Below are 9,263 nucleotides of genomic sequence, written 5' to 3'. Positions count from 1 at the left end.
CGCAGTGAAACTTCTAAAACAGGAACTGTTGCTTTTGCTCCTTCATGCTGACCCTCCATCACCGGGCATCTAAGACATCTGCGTTTGTGTTAGAAGGGCAGAACTCCTCTCTGAAATGATAGTAGTTACAAGGATCACAAGAGGAACTGGAAGGAAAAGGACGGAGCTTCTTGTTTTGATTGGGTGTGGTAGATCCTGCCCGATACTAGGAACAATCCTTCTAGTTGCACTGTTAAAAAGAAAGTTAAGGGGTTGCTGGAATGCATCTTGCACGGTGCCTGAGTTTGGTCCTGAGTGAGTGACAAAACATAAGAACAAAATCAAGAAGAGAAAATAATTCCCACAAATGGAAACATCACTTATTATGTATGATAAATAAATGTTTTTGAGGATGATGCCAATTTGCAATAGAAAAAAAACCTGAATTCAATAACTTAGGGGTACAGATAGGATAAGCTCCATTTGTCCTACAAGACATGAGCTCTAATAAAGACCATGCTCCAACAAGGAAGTGGCTCTACTGACTCTCAGAGGGAGAGTTTTTCCCAGTCTCTAGTTACTTGAGTATATTTTCCTTAATCAGTTGCTCTCAAGGAGTCTGTACAGCTGGAGGCCATTTTTGGCTCAAAGAGTTTGTACTCTCAGACTATGTATGTATTTTTCTCCCTCTGTCCCTCCCCCCCCCCCCCCCCCCGCCTTGTTCATTTGCAGTTTTTTTCAAGCCATCACTATCTGTTGTCCAGATTAGTAGCACTCCAATATAAACACTAAAAGTCCTAATATAACACGGTGTTCATAGGCAGCAGCAATGGGAGTTCAGCAGCCATGAAGAGGCAGCTGGTGACTCATCCTCACTGCTACAGTAGTTACCAGTGGCTGGGTCCATCCAGCCGTCTGCAGCACCTTCCCGAATTAGCCACAAGGGGGCAGAGATTGTAACAGTAGGCTTTAGACTTTCTCATTCCACATAAAAAAGTCTTTCTCAGTCACTTAGAGAAAGCCTTGGTTTTAGAGAGCTCAGGGGTTGTAAGCATTCCAAATAGCAAAGTATAATAGTGTACACAGTTTTATTAAAATAGTAATATGTTAAATATAGAGATAATAATGATTACCTCTCATGCTTATGGAGAATTTGAGAAAACTAATGAGATCATATTTATAACACTCTCAGGCTTCTTCACAAATAATTGGTGTGTAATTCCATGCATAATTAATGAGTACTTATTTGCTTTGTATGCACATTTGGTTCAGAGAGCCATTATGTTTTACTCTTTGGCTACACATGAATTTTAAAAATGATCAGATTGGAAATAATTGATTTGATAGACTACGTGCCAGGGCCGAACAATATGACTCCTAGGCTGTGGCATTTTTCTGGTACCTCTGACTTGATATTTAGTTCTCTCATTTCTCAGTGTTTCACGGATGGACCAAAGGCAGTCTCAGCTGCTTCAGAATGTACACTAGAATGTGATGGTGATTGTTAATCCTAGCCAGGTAAGTACACTGAATAGGTATTTTCAAGGGAAACAACAACAACAACAACAACAAAAAACCCTAAGATAAGTGGAATGCAACTTTCAAGAACTCTATATAAATGGCCAATTCTCTATAATGGTGCTCAATGGAATTTGCTAGAAATAAGAATTATCAGCAAAAGATGCTTAAAACTTCCCATTTGTAGACATGAAAGGACAAATTTGATGGTTTTTCCATTCTGTTTTCATTTATGTGATGCTTAATTGAGGGCCTACTGCTTTCTTTTCATTCTGTAATCATGACAATTTAATAGCCACTACCAGGCTTTTCCTTTATGAAGGATTATAAAATACTACTCAGTGACCTTGTCCAGGCATGCACATATAAGGACAATGACAATATAGGATATAATAAGCACTGAAGAACAATATTGGAAACAAACACCACTGTGGAAGTTTAACAAGATGTTGGAGGCATGTAGCTTTTAATCTCCTGAAAACAGACATAGTGATTTAGTTTCCACATAATTGTTTGTTTTATGTGTATATGAGGGTCTCTGTGAGTGTGAAAAGTACACATTCTGAGTCTTCCCATTTGCTTGATTGTTATATTTTTCAATTGTAAGTTATAAGTGTTCTTTATATATGATAGGAATAGAGAAGTTATCTATATTAGATATACAAATTGGAGACAATTCCTCCCAATTAATTGACCTATGATTTAAATTCCTTTATTTTCTAGGGTGTTCTGAAGCACAAGCAATTTAATTTTCATGGTCTGTCCAACACATCTTAGCTTCCTTTCCTCTAGCAATTATTCTGTGTTTGTTGTATCTCAGAATTTTTCCTAACTTAAGGACAGTTTTTCTGAAAGTCATGGTGGCGCCTTTCATTCTAGATCTTTGGAGCCAGAGGCAGGACGATCTCTGTGAGTCAAGGAATTCATACATATTCTACTTTTTGCTCTTCTAAAAGCTCTTCAGTTTTAGATATTTCTGTTTTGAGTTAACTTTATGAGTGGTATGAATTAAAGGTGTAACTTTCTCATTTTACATAGGGGTTTCCAGTTATGACTATTGTCGAAAAGACTCCTTTCTCCTATAAAAGGACCTTAACAACTTTTATGAAGATCGGAAGCTACAGATCTAAGAATTTACTTCTGAACTCCTCACTCTGCTCCTTTAATTTCCACCCCACACCCACCTCTCCACTGTTTTGATTCTTGTATAATTATAGTAAGATTTGAATTGGACACATGAGCACTCTTAATTTTGTTACTTTTTCCACAATGGGTTAAGTTAGTTTGTGAAAGTTGTATTTCAAGATAAATTTTAGAAACATCTTTCAAATTTCTATAAGAATTTCCACCTCTTTTCATTTAGCTAGCAACTACTCTGAACTTATAGATTGTTTGATGGGAATTTTAGCCTTGCCAAGATTGAATATGAATGTATTGTTCATTCATTTAAATATTTTTCTTTCTTGTGAACAATTTTGTAGTTTTCTATATAAGACTTGTAATTTTTTTTTAAAAAAAAGATCTATTTATTTATTTTATGTATATGATTACACTGTAGCTGTCTTCAGACACACCAGAAGAGGGTATCAGATCCCATCATAGATAGTTATGTGCCACCATTGTGGGTGCTGAGAACTGAACTCAGAACTCTGGAAGATCAGTCAGAGAGCCATCTCTCAAGTCCCTTGTAATTCTTTTATTGGATTTAACTCTTTGCCCCTTTGGAAGCTCTTTGTGAATGGAGTTTCTTTTATTTCACACAGAATACATATTAAATATACCTTGGGGGCATTGACCATGATGAAGTCATTTATTACTTGTAGTACCTTTATGAAAATGTGGATTCATGAGTGAATGTTGCATATTGTGTTCACAAATGTAGCGTCTGCTCTTTCTTTATAAGGTAGGTTCTGTTAGCTTTCTTACACTGCCATAGTACATTGACTAGAAACGTTGAGAGTATTTACCTATGCCCAGTTTCAAGGGACATATTCAGTCTTTTATCAAGGAATAGAGTACTAATCATAGATTGTTCTATGCATACCCTTTACACGATGGAGCTTTTATTCTTGTGTGGGTATCAAGTAATCTTTTCCTACTCAGATAATTGTGTATTTATGCCATTTATTACCTTTATATAGAAATTTATTTTCACAACTTCTTTTATATGAAGCCAACCTTGCATTTGTTGAATTCACCTTATATTGTTATTGTCATAGTTTGATTCTTTCATGTGCTTATGGTTTTACATTGCTCATGTGTGTGTGTGTGTGTGTGTGTGTGTGTGTGCGCAAAATTTTGCATGTATATTAGGAGAAACACATTGTTTTACAGTCAAATTATAACACAAATGATATATATATATATATATATATACACATATATATATTCCATTTTTTATTTATTTAGAAAAATAAAATGACTAAAGTATATTCTTATAACACATTTTCTTAAAAATAAATTTTCTTAGAAAAAACAAAGACTTGGTTTGTAGTTTTTCATGTATAGACTTATATATAAATACCTATTTTTTTATTTAGTTTTTCTTCATGATCATAAACTTTGCAATCCAGCTAGACTCGGAGAAGAATGAGGAATATATGGAATCTGAAGTACTTCAGTGAGAGCAGGGATTTTACAGGGCATTGTGAGTAGATAGGGGTGGGGCCACTCTACTGAGCTACAGAAGGAATGGTTTTATGGGTAAAATGCCCACAAGTCAAAAGAAATTAGAGCTGTCCACAGTCAGAAATGGTCTTGCTGGTCTTGCCATTCCTGGACTCAAAATGCTCCATGGCTTCTACAATGCCCATGCCTTCTTTCACCTTTTCAGAGACCACATGCTTGCCATCCAGCCCCTCAGTCTTGGCATTGCAGATAAAACAAACAAACAAACAAACAAACACCTGGGAACTGTTTGTGTTTGGTCCAGCATTTGCCGTGGACAAGATGCCAGGACCTGTATGCTTCAGGATGAAGTTCTCATCCTCAGATTTCTATCTGTCGATGGACCTGCCACCAGTGCCATTATGGTGTGAAGTTACCACCCTGGCACATGAATCCTGGAATAATTCTGTGAAAGGGGGAACCTTATAGCTAAATCCTTTGTCTCCACTGCTCAGAGCATGAAAGTTTTCTGCTGTCTTTGGAACTTTGCCTGTAAACAGTGTGAAGGAGAAGCAGCCCAAGGGCTTGTTCCCATCAGTCTTGATGTCAAAGAACATAGTGGAGTTGACAGTGGTTGCAGTAAGCAGCGACTCACAAAAGTAGCGTCTGAAAAGCCTAAATACTTAATTTTTAAGAACTGTTTTAAATAGATTCTTTTTAAATGCTCAAATTCTACTTAAATGCCTCATGTATAGGGTTGCAGTTGATTTTCATACTTTACTATTTATCCCATAATCTTTCTTGGTTTATTAGGTTCAAAAGTATTTGTGAGATCCCTTGGGATAGTTAATTATCTTGGTAGATGATTTTATTTTCTTTTTTGAGAAGTAATTTTGCTTGTGCAAATTATCTGTTGCTTGTGGTCTCTGTAGTGATGAGCTATGGTTTCCCTGATGTTTTAAGACTCTTCTTTACAGCATTCAGCAGTTGAGTATGATGTTTTTAGCTATGGACTTCTTCATACTTATCTTGCTTTGGGTTTGGTGAACATCTTATATGTTCAAATTAGCGCTATAACACAATTTTGAGGCATTTTAACTATTATTTTGAAAACGTTGCTACCTGTTACATTTTTCTTCTTCTACTTTTTGGCATCCAGTGTGCCTACATGTTTTTTTTTTCCTCAAATTTCTGAGGCTATTTCTTTTCTTTCTTTGTTTCTTTCTTTGTTTCTTTCTTTCTTTTGTTCTTTCTTTCTTTCTTTCTTTCTTTCTTTCTTTCTTTCTTTCTTTCTTTCTTTCTTTCTTTTTCTTTATTGTTCCATTTGTTTCCTCCCAAACCAAGTTCTTGGTTTGCAGTTTTTCACATATAGACTTATGTCTAAATACTTAATTTTCTTCTACCATCTAAGTCTTATGGAGTCTTATTGTGCCAGTAATTGCTTTTTAAAAAACATCATATATTGTTTTGTCTTTAAATTTTTCATTTGGTTATTCTAAATAATTTATGTTTTATTTGGTGAATAGCTACAATAATACTTCCTTTTTTTAAACATTGGCTTTTGTTGGTTCTTTGAACATGTTTATAATACCTGATTTGAATTATCAACTAACTACATAATGTCTTTCTTCTCAGAGACAGCCTCTAGTTACCATTTGTGTTCCCTGAACATTGTTACTTTCCATGTTTCTCTGTTTTGGCTAATAATTGGACATTTTAGAAAAGCTCTGGACTGTATGTTTGACTCTTCTGAGAATTGTTCTTATGGTTGTTTGCTTGTTTGTGACTTGACTGCACTGATATTGTAGACATACTGTGTTACAGCCTGTAGTCACTGTAACTCCCCTTGTACTGCTGTGGAAATACGGACTAGTAAAGAATCAAAAAGCACCTAGGAGAGAGAGGGAATACAGCTCTATTCACATGGGATCATGCCTAAGATGATACATTGAAAAAGTTTAGTGATAACCCACATTTTCCAGTTTTTATATATATATATATATATATATATATATATATATATATAGGTTAGATAACTGTGTTGAAATGTTATTCATGACCACTGCAGGGTGATCTTTCAATTTACCTAATGATGGGAATTTCTACCATAGTTACTTATATTTACAGGAACACATGTTTCAGGCAGTTAAAATATTCCTTCTATGGTAGAAAAAATAATATGTGGTTTAATCAGATAGGTGTGGCTATCATTTCATAAGAGAAGAAATTTTGCCTTACCAACCTAACAGTAATGGATCCTAACAAGGGAATAGAACTTAGAATATTTAAAAATTTCAGAAATAAAACTTTAACTCATTCTGTTCCTAATTCCTATGCCATCCTGTATTTCTAGGCAAGAATTGTTATGAAGTTACCATAATAGAGAATAGTAATTTGATTTTGTTGGGCGGCTTTGGTTGTCAGTAACTATATAGAATCATAACTGGTCACTATGTCATGGGTAAGTTGTTAAATGATAAATGCTTAATTATAAACAGGTACATTCATTTGGTTCGTCATGCTGTAATAAACACCAAGACCAAAATAAATGTGGGGCAGAACATGTGTATTTCAGCTTATATTTGTAGTGTTTTATGAAGAGAATTTTTTTAAAAAGATCTATTTATTTATTTTATGTACATGAGTACATTGTCACTCTCATCAGACACACCAGAAAACGGAATCAGATCCCATTGCAGATGGTTGTGAGCCACTATGTGGTTGCTCGGAATTGAACTCAGGACCTCTGGAAGAGCAGTTAGTGCTCTTAACCACACCATCTCTCCAGCCCTTATGAAGAGAATTAAGAACAAGAAGTCAAGACAGGAATCTGAAGACAGGAACTGAAGGAGACTCACTGTTTATTGACTCCCGTAATATATATTTTCCAGGATCACCTGCCTAGGGATCCTGTGGCATTGCCACTGTGCGCCCTTCCACATCAATCATCAGTCAGTCTGATGGAGGCATTTTCTCTTCTGATGTTTCCTCTCCTCAAATGACTCTGCATTCGGTCAAGTAGGCAAAGGACTAACTCACATCATCACTATCAATATCACACACTTCAAGGCTTAGACACTGTAGTGTTGTAGGAGAGAATATAATATAAAAGAGCTGGGGACAGACATAGGGTGTTATGGGATGCTTCTGCAGTCCATGTGCACTCCTGCGCAGACTGGTCTCTGAAGGACCCAGGATATAAGATGCCTCTGGCGGTCAGAACCCTCCCAGGCGGCCACTTCTCCTCTGGCGGGGAAGGTGTACAGGTGTCTGTAGCTCAGATCTGCTGTGTATAAATGAATACATATAAATACAACCTGCAGAATTAGTTTAGTGTTGATTGTATGTACATGATTTCAGTGCCCATCACTTGGAATTGGATAAACAAGAAGGTTGCTGATTTCTGAGGACAAGTAATTTTCCATATCTCTGCAGTTCTTAGCAGCCTTTTGTTCTTTTTTCTGTATGGTTGGTGACCAGTGATATTGCCACTTCTATGTTAGCATGGTTTTTGGTATTGTCACTATTCAGGACCTATTAAGGCAACCATCTTATTGAGGTATCATTTAAGTAGCTTGTGGGTCATGTCTAAGAGACACAATCTATCAATCGATTTCCTGATCCTCTTAGTTTTTCTGACCTCTTTTCCATGATGTTCCCTTAGCTTTAGGTACAGGAGTTGTGTTGTAGATATATCCATTGGGTTTAGGTACAACTGATCAGTTGGTCAGTTTGGCCTTTTTTTTTTCATTTATTGTGATTAGTTGTATTCTATAATGATGTCAGTGTTATGCAAAGAGATGCTTCAGTGATGAGGGATGAGAGTTACACTTATGTGAGGTGTAAGTGTATATGTTTAGTTAGAAACTACTAGTTCAGTAAAGTGGATATAGAAAGTTATGCTCTATGATCACACTGGTTCTAAGTAGTTGGATAGGTTTCTGTTACCAGGCACTATCTCCCTTCTGTTAACACAGATACCTTAACACCCACTAGAACACTGCTGGTTACTGCCAATATGCATGCACCACTAAAACTTACTTTCTGTTTATTCATTTCTTTTCCTTTTACATCAGAATGACATTTTTATAGTGTCCCATCTTTGTGGGTAGAAGAATAACTACAGGTGCTGCCTGTGAATACCGTACATTGTGAACATTACACTTATATTTTCTTAGATTTGTTTTTTTTTTTTTAAGAATGTGGAAATTTATATGCTTAACAGCAATGTAACATATAGCTTAACTTTCTCAGGTGTTTTCAAAGTGGCCTGATTTCGAGTGCTATTTTCATGCACAGTTGAAGTGACAGCCTTCTGAAATTTCTACCGAATGGTGTAATTTTCAGCAAATTTTCTTTACTTTGTTTAGACAGAGTGCAATTATACTTCAGCCTGGAAATTCTAGCCCTAGACCTGGGACAGGAATTAGGGAAAATTTTGCAACTCACTTCCTTCTAGGAGCTGCTTGGTTCTTGCTCCACAGAAGATCACCTTAAAAAGCGGCTAAGAGTATTCAGCTGAAGACTTGAGATAGTTCATATTAAGGTGTATATTCTTGTTTTTCTGCATAAATCCCTTATTCCCACAGATTCTAGTCACTTTAGATGCTTCAAGTTCTAGCTCCTTAATTCACTGGGCCATTATTGTCTTTAGAATTTTCCCAGTGGACTTCAGTCTGAATGGAACTTGTAGGCACAGAGCACACATAGCCACAATGCTTACTTCATCTGTCCTCCCTGTTCCCCAGGAAGGACACTCCTGTTTTCTATTGTTTACTGTTTGAAAACAGTGTCAGTTTTTTTTCCCTCACATGTGACTATTTTTAATGAAAGACAATGCCTGGTACAAGACCCTTCTTGATGGGCAAATGCATAGCTTCTTACCATGCATTTAATGAGTGAAGCTGTATTTTCCAAGATTGAAGTAGTACACATCAATACCTGGGGGTGGAATGAGCTGTTAATTTCTGATTTTCAGAAATCCATATTTCCCACCCTTTAGTTCAGTTTTATGTTTTTTTTTTCCCCTACTGGCTTCCAAGAAATTTAAGTGTATTGGGAAACCAGAGTAAAGGGTGTGTGTGTGTGTGTGTGTGTGTGTCCGTGACCGTGTCCGTGTCCGTGTGTGTGTGTGTGTGTGTGTGTGTGTGTGAGAGAGA

General features: G+C 36.4%; 1 pseudogene; it reads right to left on the bottom strand.

The window, feature by feature from the left end:
* Window positions 1-4,173: 4,173 nt before the first annotated feature.
* The window catches only part of LOC110323309, a 172,248-nt pseudogene continuing 167,158 nt past the window's right edge, over window positions 4,174-9,263 (bottom strand).

The sequence above is a fragment of the Mus pahari genome, chromosome 6, assembly GCF_900095145.1.
Source record: "Mus pahari chromosome 6, PAHARI_EIJ_v1.1, whole genome shotgun sequence".
Taxonomy (NCBI): domain Eukaryota; kingdom Metazoa; phylum Chordata; class Mammalia; order Rodentia; family Muridae; genus Mus; species Mus pahari.
This window is presented reverse-complemented; position numbering and strand designations above follow the sequence as displayed.